Genomic DNA, 18,701 nt, shown 5'->3' on the forward strand with positions numbered 1-18,701 from the left:
TGGAATTCCTTTGCCAGTAATATTGTCAGCAAGGAATTAGAAAGATTTAGCATGAAGATGAGTGGAATATAAGAAATATGCACTTAACAATCCAATAAAGACCTTAGGAAAAAATATTAGAAATTGTGCAAAGAGCAAACTGGTATTTATATAACACACTTTAATATTCTAATGATACCCTAGAACACTTTACAATAGTCTCTGTTACTGCACAAGTGGACATTATAGCCAATTTCCACACTGCAATGTCTCACAAGTATTAAATGAATAAATCAATGATCTGGTTTTATAGCTGTTAGGTAAAGAGTAAATATTGGCTGACACAATGAGAGCATTCTCATGTTCTCCTTCAAATAGGACAGTAGGTTCTTTCAAGGAGAGTCTTTTTTGTGAATAAGGGGACAAACGGTTTGGCATTCCCAAAAGTTCAGCACTTGCTCCATACTAGACTGAAACATCAGGTAGGATTTTCTGTTTGTCTTTGGAGTAAATCTTTAACCCACAGCCTTTAGATTCATATGCTACAGTGCTCCCAACATTTCATATTAATATCTTCAAATCATCTGGGCGGCATGGTGGCACAGTGGTTAGCACTGCTGCCTCACAGCGCCAGAGACCCGGGTTCAATCCCTGCCTCAGGCGACTGTCTGTATGAAGTTTGCACATTCTCCCCGTGTCTGTGCAGGTTTCCTCCGGGTGCTCCGGTTTCCTCCCACTGTCCAAAAATGTGCAGGTTAGGTGAATTGGCCATGTTAAATTGCCCGTAGTGTTAGGGGCAGGGGTAAATATAGGGGAATGGGTCTGGGTGGGTTGCACTTTGCCGGGTCGGTGTGGACTTGTTGGGCCGAAGGGCCTGTTTCCACACTAAGGATTCTAATCTAATCTTCCAAATGAAACAAATTCTGCTGAGATATTTGTATTCTGTGATATATTAACACTTCAACTAAAAGCACAGTTTACTTCAACAAACATTGGCACCTGCATTTTAGCAACCAAGAATTATAACAGTGCAACATGCTGAAAATATTCAATAGAAAAATGGCAGAGTTCACAGAAAACAGGTAATGAAGGGGACACTACATTTTACCAGGGAACAACAAAAAAAAGGCATTAAAATGGCTGGACTATCAAGAGTATTTCGATTGGTTTGGAGTTCTACAAATTTATTTAATAAAAGTTCTTGAGAAATTGATTAATTGACCCAGTATGGACAGTTCATGATTTGTCAGCAAACTATATACCTTTCATGATAGGCTAAAGGTCTTCCTCGATCTTAAGTTCAGAAGTTTGGATATTTGTTGATGATAGTACAACGTTCAACGCTACTCACAACACCTCAGATACTGGAGCAGTCTGTGCATACATGTACAGCAAGACCCTGGATAACATTTGAAATTGGGTTGATAACCAACAAATAAACAAATTTCATTGCTCTGGCTAGCATCAAGCTTCTTGATTATTATTCAAGCTTCACTCTTCCAGGCAACTGGATACTTAATTGTGTCTCATAGATGATTGCCAAACTTTGGGGAGTTAGGAGATGAGTTATTCACTGAATCACAAGGTCACAGAATTTTCATGGGGCAAAAGTATACCCAAAATACTTGAGAGCCTGATAATGATCTTCTTCAAAGAGAGATAATCCAACCATCTCCCCTTACCATTCAATGACATTACTATGGCTGGATTCCTCACCATCAATATCCTAGGGGTTACTAACTACATGAAACAAGAAAATAGGAATGGGAATTAGGCCATTTGGCCCTTTGAACATGCTCCATGATTCAATATGATCATCCTACCCGTACCCCATTCCTGGTTTTGCCCCATACCCTTTGATTCCTTTAGCCCTAAAATCTATATCAATTCCTTTCTGAACATGTTCAACATTTTGGCAACCACTTTCTGTGGCAGAGACCTCCAGAGACTTACCACTGTCTGGGTGAAGAAATTTCTCCTCAACATCCACATTAATCTTACGGTTATGATCACAGGTCAGTGAGTAAATAGCAGCAGGGGATTATCATGAGGGCATTCTGCAGGATTGTTTTTCCTTCTTTTTCACATAGCTGGTAGTTAGGGACTGGTATGGCTGGAAGGTTGGTGGTGGCAGGTTCAACCAAGGAATTTGAGAAGATGTTAGTTGATTATATTAAATAGAAACAATGTGTAGGTCTTCAGCTGAACTGGGCAGGAGAATAGCAATAAATTGTCATGCTATTAAGAGAGCCAGGGTAGAAATGATGAAATACTTTTGCCCCATGACAATACCGTGACCTTGTGATTCAGTGAATAACTCACCTCCTGACTCCCCAAAGCTTGGCAATCATCTACGGGACACAATTAATTCTCCACTTGCCTGTGAGAGTAAAGCTTGAATAATAATCAAGAAGCTTGATGCTAGCCAGAGCCATGCAACCTGTTTAATCAGCATCCTTGCCAACATCTTAAACATTTACTCTCTTGAGTAATGTCACCCAATCACAATAGTGTGTAAAGTGTGCAATAATGGATATTGCTGGTGAAACTCAACAGGTTTGACCACATGTATAGGAAGAAAGCAGAGTTAATGTTTGAAGTCCAGTGACTCTTCATCAGAATTCTTTATCCGTTCTGATGAAGCCTCACTGGACTCAAAATACTAATTCTGCTTTCTTCTCACAGATGCTGCCACACTTGTTGAGTTTCATCAGCAATTTCTGTTACTGTGTATGGTACACATTGCTGTGATTGGGTGACAGTGATCGAGAGAGTTGATGTTTAAGGTGTTGGTTGTGACACTGTTATATTGTTGGTAAAAAAAAAGGAACTAATTGTTATGAGAATGTACTTCCAAGATGCCAAATTTTACCGTTTCACTGAAGTAACAAATTGTCATTCTACCAGGCACCCAGGGAGCTTTAAGAAATACACTTGATGAAGCTCCAAGACTTTAGATCCAAAAGTATGATTATTCCAAATTCTGGAAACCTGAAGACAGAACGTCACTGAGATCTAGCAAAAAGGGATCATCATGAATATCAATGTCATTTTATCCAAATTACATGTTTTCTTTACTTCTCATTTAGTGACATTTTAACAATTTAAATTTGCTTTTAACAGCTTGTTTAATTTGTCTATTTGGTTTTATGTTAAGTTGGTTGCTAATTTAACATGCATCTGTAACCCATCTTCCCCAATCTCTGTGTTTTAACAGCTGTTAAATTCTCTTTTACCATCTACTACATCAGATGATTTTAGGTCTGTCTGTATAAGTCCATGTGGTTGGCCTTGACTTTCAACTTTTAAGTGGTGTATTTATATTGAAATACTTATGTGGTATGGTCTTCTAATCACAAGTGTGGTTTTCTACCTGTGATTCAAAAGCAATTAACCTGTTATTTGGGAAGAATGTTTCTGTTTTGATGATGAGGTATAGTTAGGGAGAAATCTAGTGGTGGTTGAGATAATATATCCTCTGTTTAAATGTTAGAAAGGCTGAAAAGCCGTTGTGTTCAGGTACCCGCTACAAATTACATTCCTTGGCAACTGTCTGGCATTTAAAACAAACTGGTTACAATCTTGGTGTTATATTTGTCCCTGAGCTCAGATTCCAACTATGTGTGGGACCTGCTGCACCTTTGAAATATCCTATTTTCACCGCCATAATATTTTATGACTCCACTTCATTTCAACTGAACTCATCTGCTGCTTATCCATGCCTTTGCTTTCTCTAGATGTGGCCATGCTTTTGAACCCCTGGATAGCCATTTGTATTCAATTCTTCACCAACTGAATGGCATCTGTAATCCTGCTACACATACTCTAACTTACACCAATTCCCATTCAGCAATTAACATCTCCAATACTTGCCAACCTACACTGACTTCTGATGAAGCAGTGCCTTTTTTTAAAAAATATGCACATTTGTTTACATCTCTTTCCATGGCCTTACCCCTCCCTACCCCATGACCTTCCTCAGTCCCATAGCCCTCCCAGATATCTGCACTCTTTTTTATTCTGATCATCTATGCATTTCTTATTTGAATTTCTCCATATTTTGATGGCTCAGCTATCAGCTGTCTATGGCCTTGAACTCTAGCCATCCTTCCACAACATTTTTGCATCTTTATGTCACTTCCTTCCTTCGAAATGCTCCTTAAAACTGACCTTTGATGAAACTTTTAGATATTTTCTCCTTTACTTCCTTAAGTAGTTCAGTGCCATGATTTTATAATGTATATGTAAAACACTTTGGAATGGTTTCTGGTGTTCAAAATGCTATTAGCCTAGAAGTTAATTAATTTTATTTGAATGTTAGGTTATGGATTTGTGTAAGTCAACTTGACTTTAGTATTCTCTTCCTGGTTTCTAAATTCACAAAACTGATACTTGTAAATTGTATTTTCTTTGTTATAGTAGTGATAAAAATGTTTTATATATAAATATATAAATCTAGTCTGCACATTGTTGACTTACACATCAGATCGGTGGAACTTGTATCTAAAAGATGTGTTTGTTGTAGCTTAATCTGTTTGAAGACATTTTGCCTTTCTCTCCTGCCAGCCCCTCCACTTTCTACTAGTGGTTGCCACCCACCTGGTTTTGAACCAGACTGTCTGTTCTTAGTGGGCTGCCCAGAGATTTTTAAAGGAGAAACCAGACACCCAGAAGTCTGGATTTTTTCTTTCTCACTCGTTGCTGTTCCTATGATGTGGTGGCATTTGTTTTTAATGTTATGATTTTCATTAGTAATTGAAGATGCTAGAACTTTGCAATGGGGCCTTTTCTTGTCCTTCTCAACCTATCACCTACTAAGATAGTTTGGTTCATCCAACTGGTCTTATAAAAGCAACAGCAAATGGGCACATCTATTTTGTTCAATAAATTGTTTTGAAATAGTTTTGTTTGCATGTTGAGTAATAATGGGGTTGAAGACTTTTCAAAAGAGAATTATTAACATGGTCTTTATAGCATTGAATGTTGAAAAAGGGTAAGATTCCATTGTGTTTTGGGTCCATATTGGTTTTTATTTGCATTTCTAAATGACTTCACTGTATGTTTCGACTGTCTGGTTATGGGACTGCTCTATATAATTAAACCCGTCTTCTCTTGCTGAAATTCAGCTTTTCTGAGCAGTTAAAATAATATAGCAGACAATTCTGATTTAAAATCATCCAATGTTGATGGATGTTTTGCACTTTTGTTCTAGTCACGTTGGTGTTAAATTCTATGAACTACAAGATAGGGTCTAAGTCTAGGAGTGAGAAGCAGAATATAATTCTATGATTTGACTAAGGTCTGGAAAGGAAATAAAAAAAAGGTGACAAGGGGCTTGGGAGTATACACAGAAACTTCTATTTCCTTTACTATTTTGACAAAATGCAACCAGAGAAAATACTTCTGGTCTTTCAAGCAAAGCACAAAGGAAGTAACGTTCACCAAGTCATACAGTAATCCAGCACAGGAGACAATTTAATTGCGCATGCCTGTAAATTTAATCTTTTGAAAAGTGCTAGATAATACTATAGATCCTTTTGTCTGCAGTGACTGAAATAATCAAAGTTTAAAAGTTGCATATTTTTTATAAATCTGTCGATCATCATATCAATAACCAGTAGTTATGTTTGGACACAAGAGAAAACAGTTTTGATTTTCTATTTTAGCAATAATCTACAGGCCATTCCACATAATCCTGCTGCAATAGAAACTCCCAATTAGCTGCTGTCTCTCAAAGTTTATTAGGATCATCTATTAGGGCAGGAAACATAATAGTCCCTTCGCACTTTACAAATAATGGAATGGTATGAAAATACTGACCTTCAATAAATTATTTTTTTTTGAAAGCTGACTTCTGTGTAGTGGTTCAATATTGTGTAAATTCAATTCAGTTTCAAAAGACATCTGTTAGTTTCCTGTTGGGTTTTGTTATAACGCAGGAGGAGAACACAATTGCTTAGCTAACGCTAAAAATAAAGTTACAAAAAGCAGCCCTGTTATTTTGAATAAATTACAAAGCAAAGCACTTGATAACCCTCTGAAGATCGTCTCCATTGTATCCAGGAAAATTAGCTACCGCCTTAAAACTCATATATATTAAAATCCCTCTGGTATTTACTTTGGTGATAATTAATTACAAAGACAGGATTATGGGTTACTCCATGGCTCCCTTTGTATAAAGGATAAATCTGAACAACTATTTGATCTCTTCATAACACTTCATAACACATTCCTGCTTCTGAGCTTCTTAACAGCTTTTCATGCAAAGCCTGATGCACCTGTAGCTTGGTCAGGTATTGCGCAAACATGAACTGTAATTGGATTTTCAAAGAAGGAACTGGGCTTTGAATGTCTTATCTATATTGGGAATGGCTTACCTAGATCAAAATATATCAAATAAATCAAAATTCTTTTTAATAGTTTGATTCCAAAAATAACCATCACCTGGAAAATTTAATCCGTTTTAAAAATAGATATGTATTTATCTGCAGACATCTCAATTTCTTCCTTTTAATGTTGTCTAAATCCTTAATAACAGTCCCACCTGCTTGTGAGGAAACATGAGCTAGTATTTGAATTGTATTTTCGGAAATACTCTGTGTGTATGTTATCCCTTATAGAGTACTGCAGGAAATTATCTGTATTTTTGCTTTTACATCCTCAATATCCAAGAAAATTTTGTTGGAGAGGTACATGAAATATTCTAACTGAACCTTCCACCCAAAAAAAGAAATACACAACACACTATCTTGGTGTCTGCTTACAGTTTGAAGAACCTTATGTTTTGGGCACTCTGACATCAAACTGCATGTTACATGGAGCTGGTAAGTGTATCTGTCCAGAAGAAGGAACAGATATTCTTGACCTTATCATTACAGATTGCAACAAATGTTGTTCTCTTCTTGTGAATTTTTATTTGTGCTCCTTAGCCTCTCGCTTTCTGCAAAGTTTTAACTCTTGTCTGGATTACGATTCTAAAGGCACCTGATGTCTTCCAAACAAAAATTGAATATTTGAATATACCAGCGTAAGAAATAAGAAATGAGAATCATTTGGCTCCTCAAATTCACTCTGCCATTATTGGTTGATTCGTTATTTTTCAAATGCCATATTAAAATCTATTCCAGAAAACCTTCAATTCCCTTGCCTAACAAGAGTCTATCTGCTTTAAAACTATTAAATCAACCCATCTTGAGCACTACCTGAGGCAGAACTCCAAAGTCACGCAACTCTCTAAGGTTAAAAAAAACTTAGCCTCAGCTTTGCCTGAAAAGTGTTGAGCCAAATTGCACCTACTTCTGGCCTGACCCACAAGAGGAAACGTCCTTTCCGCATCAACCTTCTTGAGACCATTCAGGGTCTTATACGTTTCAATCAAGTCACCCCCCCCCGGCAACTCTTCTGAACTCCAAGGGAAACATACCCAACCCCCTGTACAATCCATTCATTCCAGGGATCAATCTAGTAACCTCCTCTGAATGGTTGCCATGCACTTACCTTCTTCCTTAAATAGTGAAACAAAAACTGCACATAACACTTGAGATGTGGTCTCACTAGTGTCAGTATAACCGAAGCATAAAACCATTATTTTTAAATTAAATTATCCAACTTAAAGTCAATGACTCATAATAAAAGACAGTATCACAACGGTCTTCTTGATTATTTGCTGTACCTGCATTCTAACCTTTATGACACAAGAACCAGCATATCTAAGTCCTTCTGCACCTTGGAATTCTGCAGTGTTTAAGTAATATGTTACTTTAATTTTCCAGCAAGAAAAGAACAACTTCACATTTCCCACATTATTCTCCATTTGCCAGATTTTTCTCAGTCACTCAACCTATACTTCCATATGCCTTTGCAACATACTTTCCCATCTATCTTCATTTGGTCTTTACAAGAATATTGGCCTCAGCACCATTCTGCAATAATTAGTCCAAATGGTAGAGCCTCCACTCTTCCAGTTCTGGTGCCAGTGACTCATAAATTGGTTCCTTTCAGCCATGGATTCATCTTTCTATAGTTGGTCACCCTATGTGCACAAATAATAATCAGATGTTACAACTTGTGAGCCTCTACATTTTTAAATTGGTGCTGAGCTCCTCATGTTCTCTGTGCAGAACTTCATTCCACTTCTATGCATGCCTTTGGCGTCTACATAGACCACTGGCTCCTTCCCTCCCCACCACCCACTCCATCCCCCACTGCAAATTCCTTTACAGTCCTGACCAGATGTTCTGGACCCTGGCATCAGACTGTCAACACAGCCATCATGATTCGCGCTGTATGCTACAGTAAACGGTGGCAATACTACCTCCTATTAGGACTACATTCTTTGCTGCTTACCCTACTTGTATGTCTTCCAGTGTCATAATTGCCATGGTCAGTTTGCTCATATGCCCTGAAGTCCTTGGTCTCATCCAAATGGCTGAGTGAACTTCAAACTTATTGAACAATTGCAGAGGCTAGGATTTCTGCAGTTCTGCCACCTTGGTCCCCTTACCATTCTGTCCCTGACTACTGACCAAATTAGAAGATCCCATCAGAAGTGATGTGACTGCCTCCTGGTACAGACAGGTAACTTCCCTCCTCCCTGATATGTTGTTGTGTTTGTAGACATGTTACCTATTCATCAACTCAGGGCCAAAGCTACCCAAACTTCCCATGTGTGCTGCAAACATATTTACGTTGAATCTCAATTGTATCCAGGAGCACCCATGATGCAATTTTGATGAGTAGCATATTCTGTTATCATTAATGATCCTTAAGAAGTTATGTATTTACTTATTTACATTGCTTATATATCTTATTAATTTTACCAGAAAGTTGTGTATTATGTTAAAACTTAAAAGAAACAATCCTAAACATTTACCAAAACCACCATGAAGTACTAGCTTATTTCTCTGCGGCAGGGCAAGAGCCAATTCTAATGAGTTCCAATGGATAAAGGTCTGTCTCTAACTGCCTGGTTCAGTGACTTTTTCTCACCTGCCCATTTTTGAAGACTTAGACCTTGAACTTCAACAGGGAACTTAACGATGGGCTATAGAATGAGTTATAATAAATTTGAGATTTTATTTTGCCCAATAAATCAAAAAGTAACTCTTTGCAATTCTGATGAGTAAGTTGCCTAATTGACAGAATTATTGAGCATACGACTCTAATAGGAAATGTGTAACATATGCATGTATACTTTAAAACATGCTTATGAAATTGGTAGAAGGCAAAGATCAAAAGCGGAGTGAAATGATTTCTTGATCATGGAATGTTTTAATTCCTTAGGTTCTAGAAGATGACAGATGTTAACTAAGACCAATATTGCCTTAGTGTTCATTTTCTCTAAAAGTGGCTAAATTGTGACTAGTCTGCAAAATCTTTTGGGGAGCATATTGATCTAACCTGATTTTGATCTTGCCCAGTATTGACATGTAGATTCCAAAGGGGCATGACAAGTTTTCAGAATGGGAAATGTTGTCTAATTTCCACTTTCCATTCCCTTAATTACTTTGTCTGAGAATAGTAACTGATGGATCGAGGATTGAGCCAGGGAAACTGCTGATTTGAACAGCTCAGCTTCCTCCCCTCTGCTCGTCAACTGAATGATTTGGCAAGCCTTCAACAATTAATATTTAAATGTATGAAAATAGAGTTTCTGCTTTGAATTTAATCAATAATTTTGGCAGAAATTATATCCAAACTGCACCAATTTGAATATTTTATTTCCCATGTTTTCACTAAAACATATTTTGACATCAGTGATCCAAAATCTGCCATTAGCTAGAACAATCTGGCTATGTTTTAAAAATGTAATTAAAAACATCCCTTTTTAGATATATATATATATATATATATATATGGTATGTATATATATTATGCCTTGCAACAGATGCAATTTGTGATTAATTCACCCTGCAGGCCTGGCTGATTTTGTGAATGCAGTCTGCTTGCAAACCAAAGGTTTCTAAAATAAGAACCAATGATCACAGAAAGTGAGTTATGCTGTATAAAATTTTGTTTAAAATTTGACAATTATTTACACTAGTGACTCCAAGATCGAGGGAATTGCGGTTTTAGAAACCCTCAGCAGAATTGAGTAGGAAGTCAATCATCTATCATCTGATTCATGGCTTAAGTCCAGTTTTATATGTAAAATTTGTTCTAAATTCATGACGTTGTTGTCTGATCTGCTATAATGTTTGAATATATTGTGTGTCCAGAAAATGAATTGCATACAGACAGAAACTCTGGCATTCTGATGATTTAAAGATGAAAGGAAACTGAAGCCAATAAACCAGGCACAACAGGGGAAAGTCACAAAATGAGACACAAAAGTGGTAAGATTCCTCCATCAATAAGAGGACGAGCCACAGAAACAAATGTAAAGATGAAAGAAACACAAGAGCAGCAGCAAGAAGAAAGGGTAACCACTACAAAAAGGAATACTAATTAGCTGGCAGATTTCTTAAATATCGAACAAGGTTTGCTGTATGAATGAATTTCTTGTTTTTGCATTGAGTCGGTAACATACTTTTTGTTTAGCTATATATACATTGATGTTTATATCCTAACTTCGTGTTTTACATTTGTAATAATTCTTGAAGTTTGTTTAATTTATTTATTTTTTGATAGGTTTCAGTGAAATTTCAGCTAATAGCTTTGCTTGCCTATAGAACATAAATAGTTATTAAAGACTTTTACAATGTAAGCTAGATAAAATAATATATTAGTTTAAATACCTGTAAGCATAGTTGAATATTCAAGAAAAAGTTCTAATTTGTCAAAATCCCAAATTCAGTTTTAAAACAATAATTTGATAGGAATATGTTGCTTTTAAATTCTGAGCTGGATGTGTTAAGTCCTAGAACTTTTTTTCCATCTTAATATTCACAGGGGCTCCATGCTGCTTCAGACTTTCCACTGGAGAAAAATCTAATGATACCAAATGTGAGCTACAGTCATACTTGCAAGATTTTCAGGGTTATCTTCACGCATCCGCCTCCACCAAGGAAACTCCGTGTTGTTGTAACCCTTTATTTATGAAGTTTGGAACAAAATATATCCCAAAGCAAAGCCTGTAAGAGATATGTTTGATCTTAGCATGTCCTCAGGAGATTGCAACACGTTTCACAGACAATGAATTACCTTTTGAAGTGCAGCTTTTTGTTTTGTTAGCAAACGTATCAGTGAACTATTTACACAAGGGCCCCAGAATCAATAAATGTTAGTGGATCAGTTCTGGCACTGTTGGTTAAGAGAAAGATCTTAATCAGACACAGGAGGAGCCCTCCATTCTTCTTCATTTGGTGTGTTGGAAAGTTTTATTCTTTCTTGAATAGGCAGTCAGTGTTCCATATTGGATCCTCACCAAAACAGCCTTGGTGAAAGAGACATCAGTTAGATTTTTGACCACCATCTTTCTTTTGGGTTGGTATCTAAGGGGCTTGACTGATCTAGTGTGGTAGAGGTAAACCACGTGGCAGCCAAATGAGAAAAGGCTATTGTCTTCAATAAGATGTTGTTTATTGCATGATAATAATCAGGTACAACTTGCAATGGTAGAACACACGTTGTTACTAAAATTATGAGGGAGACTTCGATATTCAATCTGTCTCATTTAAAATCCAGAGCTGTTCTCCCATCTGAGTCCATAGGATGTCGATATATTAGGCAGTACACTCTTCAGCATTAACCCTTTTAGACCCTGGTACATTACATTCCAAGTTCTTTTTCCCATTGCCAATACTTACATTTATCACTACCCTGTTTTCCCCTACAAATTTAAGAAGGTTAACAATTCTACCAGAACACATTTTCTTCAAACTTGAAAGGTTGGTATAGCTTTGCATTTTGATTATGTTCTTGATAATGTGAGATCTGCAAGTATTTTCCAAACTCATATTCTTCATTGAGTTCATCTCTATCAAATGCTGGTGGATAATTGATCCACAATGGTATAAGGTTTCTTCAGTGTCTTCATACAATTTCAGCAGTGTGAATGATGTATGATCATTGCTGGGCAACAGTCACTTGAATGGCCATACAATTCCTATTAAGGTCTCTTGTCCAAAACATTATTCTTGTTCCAAGTAGGTCAACAATTGTGTATGGTGACACTTTTATAATGGCCAACTTGCTGCTTCCACTAAAGCTGTCATAATCCCATGGACATGTCTGGGGTTGGAGATGGGTAGTCAATATCTTTGGGAGGATAGGAAGTCGAGTCTTCAGTCCTGTACACATCAGCTTGGGTGGACCGGTAAATTAGCAACAGTGTATGCAAATCAGTATCTTTTTTCAAAAGTGACTTAATTGTCAAACACTAATAAGTCATCTTCATTTGTGAAATACTGTTGATGTTCCAAATAGATCTTCATGGTCAAAGCAATGGGCCTTGGACTGGCATAGCAATACTGTTAATAATGGTCCCTTTAAGAATAAATCAAGACAGAGATTTCCTGGTGAACCAGTTCAAAGATGTCACTATACACCTATGGAGGAGGTGGGACTTGAACTCTGACCTGCTGGCTCAGAGGCAGGGACACTACCATTATGCCACTAAAGCCCAGGACATGACCAAGAGAGAATTGAGACCAGCTGATGCCAGTCATTCCAGTAATAGCTGTAAATTAAGAGATGGAAGGGAGAGAGAAACTTAACAAAATTACAATCATGAACTCTTCCTCAGTTAGTAAGAAAACCATTGATTTATGGTTTGTCACTAGGAACACTTTCAGATCAAAAATGTAATCTGAAAATCTCCCAAAAGCCCAGGTGACCAAGACAGCCTCCTTTTCTATTATTTCATACAATGTCTCTGTGTCTGACAGTGGCCTGGTCATTGATACCTGTCTGTTTGCTGCTGCAAGATCAGTGCTCCTTAGCCTGTAACTGAAAAACCAACAGCTGTGATGATTAGAAACAATGGATTGGAGTTGGTAGAACTTCTGTCGACCATTAGCATGCACCTGATATTTTTGGAAAACGCCCTTCTGACATCGATTCCAATTGCTAAGTTATAGCTGTTTGAGAAGTTTCCTTAGAGGTTCAGTCATCGTTGCCAAATGATACAAAAGACTACCTTGTCCCTACCTTCACAAAAGAAAAGAATGGTGCAGGCACTCTAGTTAAAGAGTGATGAATCTATGCCTCTGAGTGTGAAATATTGGATACAATAAGCATGATGCAGGAAGAAGTACTCAAGGGTTTGATGTCCTCAAGGTGGATAGGCCAAATGGATAGTACCCCTGGCAGTTAAAGGAGGCCAGTGAAAATCCCAGGGATGCCTCTAAAATCACTTTTATCACTGATACAAATGTAGTACCAAAGTATTGGAAGTCTGTGAACATTGTAACATTGTTTAATAAGTATAGAAACGGTAGGCAAGAGAATTCTAGACCAGTCAGTCAGCAAACTTTTAGAATAAATTCTGAGAGAAAAACTGTGGAATATTCTTTAATGTATAAAGACATAATGACTCACCATCTTTCTTTAATGTGATGTAGGATTCAGTATTGAGTTTTCCTAATCCAGCAAACAATTTTGGGTATTTCTGATCAAAGGAGTTCTTCATCTTTTAATGTCTCATCTCTACTACCTTTTGAGGAAAGTTGAGGGCAAACAAAACAGTTCTTCTTGTTCAAGAGGAAACATGCTTGATCATGAAGTACATACAATTTCTTGACTGTCTGATTCTCCTTGTGTTGTAGAGTAGTTTGTAGCTAATCTTTTAGTCCCGAGTGCTATGTCTCTTAGGCCCTTGTAATTGCACTGTTATAGGCTGCAATGCTTGTTCAGCCATGATATACTATGGCCTAATATAGTGACTTGCTATCCAATCAGACTTAAAAGTCCATTGACATTTTGGCAAAATGTTTGGCTTGGATCATCTATTTCCCAAAGGAAAACGTTTGATTTTTCTTCTATTGTTGCGTGTTGTACATCATTAACTACTTTGTGTCAGTAGTTATTTGATGTTTTGCTGTACTGTAACTGAGTTTTCTACATATCTCCTGAGAAATGATCAATTAGACCATAAGAAATAAGAACAGCAGCAGCCATTCAGCCCCTCTAGCCTGCTACACCTTTCGATAGGATCCTGGCTGATCCAACATGCCACATGTTCACTTTTGTGTCCTTTCCCCATTACCATTGACTGATCAAGGATCTATCACAGCCTTAAATATACATAAGGACGCTGCCCACACAGCTTTCTGTGGCAAGGAATTCCAAAGATCACACCTCTCTGTGCAAAGAAATTTCTCCTTAAATTGGCACTTATTCTGAGACGATGCCCTCTGGTCCCAGACTCTCCCATGAAAGGAAGTATTCACTCAGCATTTATTGCATCAATGCCCTTAAGAATCCCATATGTTTCAATGAGATCACCTCTTAAACTTCTAAATGCCAATCAGTAGAGCCCCAGCATGTTTAACCTTTGTTCAGAAGATAATTGTTCCATACTGGGGATCATCCTAGTGACCTTTCTCTGAATTGTCTCCAAAGAAGTAGTTTCTGTCCTAAAATAAGAGAAGCAAAACTGCTCATCAGCATCTTACATAATTGCAATCAGACTTCCCTGCTCTTATACTCCAACTCCCTTCAATTAGGACCAACATTCCATTAGCCTTCCTAATTCCCTACTGTACCTGTCTGCTAGCCTTTCTGTTTTTTGTGCACAAGCACCCCTTAGTCTCTTAATGTTGCAACTTTCTGCAATTTTTCTCCATTTCAATAATACTCTTTCCTTTTACCATGCCTTCCAAAAAGGGCAACTTTACACTTTCCTACATATATACTATTGATTTGTAGATGAAGCATTTTTGTTATTAGTTTGGCTCTTCTTTGCTTGCTAGTTTTAAGAACGACTCTATTATTTGCTGCCCTGTTGCCAAATGAAGCCCTTAAGCACCTAGTTAAGAATGACTTAAGGTCATTATCTGCCATTATTAGAAAGAAGCCAGTTGTAGGCAGGCCTGTCAGCATGTAAGGTATACAAGTGTCACTTTAAAAGGGGTTGGCATTGCTTTGATCAAAGAAACTAGTGTTTGATCAAGGGATGGGACATTGAGCAGAGGATATGTTTCCACAGAGTATATTTTGCCCTTTCTTTACTCCCTTGGACGTCTCTCCAGACAATACCCAGGCCAGGGCCTCCAACTTGCAGGGGATCCTCCAACATCCCTCAAAACAATTCTGCCCTTAGCATCATCATGGTACATAAAAAGACCCAAAAACAGAAATTCCTGGAAAAGCTTGGCAGTTCTGACAGCACCTGTGGACAGAAATCAGTTAATGTTTTGGGTGGAGTGACCCTTCCTCAGATCTCAAAACTTTTAAAAACATTGGTTTGTGATTCCTGAAGAAATTTAAAATTTGGGGGTATTTCTGTTTATTGTGGAGTTTCACTCGGAACAGGGAGCAAATGTTTGAGTCAGGACTTGCAGGATAGAAGTAAAATTTGGAAATACGTTACATTTTTATTCATTCTTGGCATGAGAGCTTGAGGTCCCAGGTGTGGAAAGTGCTGCTCTAACTACCTTTTTTTGGCAAAATGCGGATCCACTCCACTTTCCCCTCCAATCTATCACCATTACCCCCACCTCCATCCACCTATCGCACTCTCAGCTACCTTTCCTGAGCCCTACCAACCCCCTCCCATTTATCTCTCTACCCCCAAAGATCCCAACCTCATTCCTGATGAAGGGATTTTGCCCGAAATGTTGATTTTCCTGCTCCTCAGGCCATCACAAGCTGAGTGGTCCTGTCAGACCCCAAGGTGAGCGTAGGCAGCAGGCTATTACGAAGCGCGTGATGCATGCTAGCACTTTCGACAACTTCCTCTGTCACTTTGCTAATGATTGAGAGGACACAGTTAGAGCGGTAATTAGCCAGGTTGTATTTATCCTTAGTTTTGTGGACTGGAATTCCTGTGCTATTCTCCACATTGCTTGTTAGATGCCAATATGTAGCTGTCCTGGATTGGCTTGGCTAGGAATACAGCTGGAGCACATCTTCAGTACTATTGCTGGAATATTATCAGAGTCCACAGCCTTGGCAGTGTCTGGTAATTTCAGCTGTATTTTGATATCATGTATTACATTAATTAATTTTTTTCATATATTTATTTGTACCTGTAATCCCTTCTACTATTAACTGTGTTATAAAATGTTGTTTCATTTAAGAGATCATTTTATAGGACATTCACTTTAATAAATTCTTTAAGCAGTAGAGGGTGTATTATATGCTAGTTTTGTAGAGTGGGTTTTGATTCTATGTACAGCATCGTAGTTTAGACATAATCTGAGCCAGTAATCTGACACAGGTGAGAGAGGGCCCAGAGAGAAGAGAGTCACTGTCTGGAGCCATCTCCTTCATTTGAATTTGTCCTGCAGTTTCTTAATGTCAATGCAAAGCAAAACCATTTTATATCAATACAAATGCAAAACACTGCATCTGCTGGAAATCTGACCTTAAAACAGCACAAAAAAAATTTTGTGCTTTGGACTTGATATCAGAACTGAAATGAAGACCAACATAGTGGTGATGTGAAGTAGCTGATTAGTACAGAATGAAGCTCTTAAGTACAGATAATGGGTTTCTATGTCATGCGTCTGCTGATATTGCAATGTAGTTGCAGCTAAAATCAGGGGTCTACTGTCAGACTCTAATTCCAGTATTGAAGTAAATGGAAGATTGTGTTGATCCCTAATGAGTGTGTGCTCCTTTAGGTCCAAATCTCCTGTACTGTTAGTCCCAGACACTGGGTCAGAAAAGTATGACAATCAGAGATAAAACAGGATGAAAACATTCAGAAGGTCATCTAGCATCTGTGGAGAGAGAAAAGTGAGACAAGCATTTTGGATCATTGGTCTTTATTTGGCAAAATCAGATTCCGTGAGTCATTGGTGTAACCATGCAGAATTTCTGCACCATTCCTTTGTTCGTCCTCTTGTAAATTGCTACATTCAACTCATCTTCGTGACTTGTAAACATTAGACCTGTCTAGACAGCACTTCCCCTTTGAGTGTTTTTCTTTCATGATGTAATGATTCACAGTAAAGGACACCACGTAACAATACCTTGACCACAACAATCTATCATTAACCAGTCTATCACATCACCATGACAGAATCCCAACCCATTCTAGGCTTCAAACAAGTTATTAACTCTATCATTAGCAACATGTGTTTGATGACTGCAGGCAAACCTGAGTGAACATAAAAGGTAGACAAATAATTTCTGGAGCTTGGTCTAATTATTCATCTAAAGAAACATTTAAACTCATGGAACATTGTATGATTTTGTCCTGTTATCAAAATATTGTAGTTTATTTTTGATAACAAGCCATGAAAATGAATTGTTTATCTTTGTAATAAAACTGTTTTAATGTGATAGTTGTTTCCTAAAAACTTATTGTGGCATTGGCTAAGAAGTTAAAAATGTAAATATTGCTCATGTGTTTATTACTAAGTATCATTTATTTTCCAAGTCGTCTTCTCACTCCCCAAAGTCTACCTACCATCTACAAGACACAAATGCGATGGAGTATTCCCTTCTTGTCTGGGTGAGTGCAGCTCTAAAAACCTTCCAGATTCTTGATAAAATCCAGAAAAAAAAACTGCTTGATTGACACCATATCTACAAACATTCACACCCTCAATACTAATCTTCAAGAGCAGCAATCAGTGTCATCAACAAGGTGTACTGCAGAAATTCACGAAGGCACCTTAGGCTTTTTCCAAACCCATGACCTCTACACCTAGCAGGACAAGGGCAGCAGATACATGGGAATACAACCATTTGCAAAATGTCCTCCAAGTCACTCACCATCCTGACTGGAAAATATATTGCCATTCCTTCACCGTCACTGAGTCAAAATTATGGAACACCAGAGGTGGGCAATAAATGCTGGCCTACATTCCATTAATGATAAAGAAAAAAATAATATTTCTGAATTTGTTGTGATTCCTGTAGAAATCAATACTTTTTTAAAATTAGATGATTTTCCCACAAGATCAATAGAAATAACTGAAGGGTAAAATTGCACATTTTAAGACTTTAGTTGTAACAAATTAAGATTGAAATTAGTAAAACATTAATCTTCAGGCAACTAATACACCATACTTAAGAAACTGTATTTCTGTTTAACGCATGCATTTAAGGCCTGTTTTACAAACTCTTTTGCTGTGCACAACATTTGTAGCACTACAAGCCAACTCCCAGATCTCCAGCAGAATATTTCTCTTGCACTTGGGCTAAAACTTTAAATTTTCCATCAAAAGACATTTCATTCAGATTGAGTTTTCCAAATGCAACTTCCACTCGAACTCTTCACAATTGCTCCTTGTTACTCAAATCTACAAGGTTCCATCTGCTCTAATCCCTTTCTTTTTAACTGGAAACAAACTCTTATAAAGTGTTCTCCTCCTACTGCAGCAGTAGCTGCTTTGTTTCTCCACACCAAAGGATCAACTTTTTCTCTCTCTGTTCTGTGTCTCACAAAAGCAGCAGAGCCTTTACTGTGAGGCACTATGTACAGGTATGAAAATCTCATGACAACAGACCACACAGGACTGTCTCGGAGCTGGGCTCCGTGCAGAGTTCCCGATTTTATCTTTAGTTAAAGGAAGCATTTAAACCATGATCGTCTTGAAATGAGTTTACAGCAATGTTTTGACTGATGACAAGACATTAATGAATTAATGAGATTACCTTTTTTTTAA

Source organism: Chiloscyllium punctatum, chromosome 39, assembly GCF_047496795.1.
Source record: "Chiloscyllium punctatum isolate Juve2018m chromosome 39, sChiPun1.3, whole genome shotgun sequence".
NCBI classification, from domain to species: Eukaryota; Metazoa; Chordata; class Chondrichthyes; order Orectolobiformes; family Hemiscylliidae; genus Chiloscyllium; species Chiloscyllium punctatum.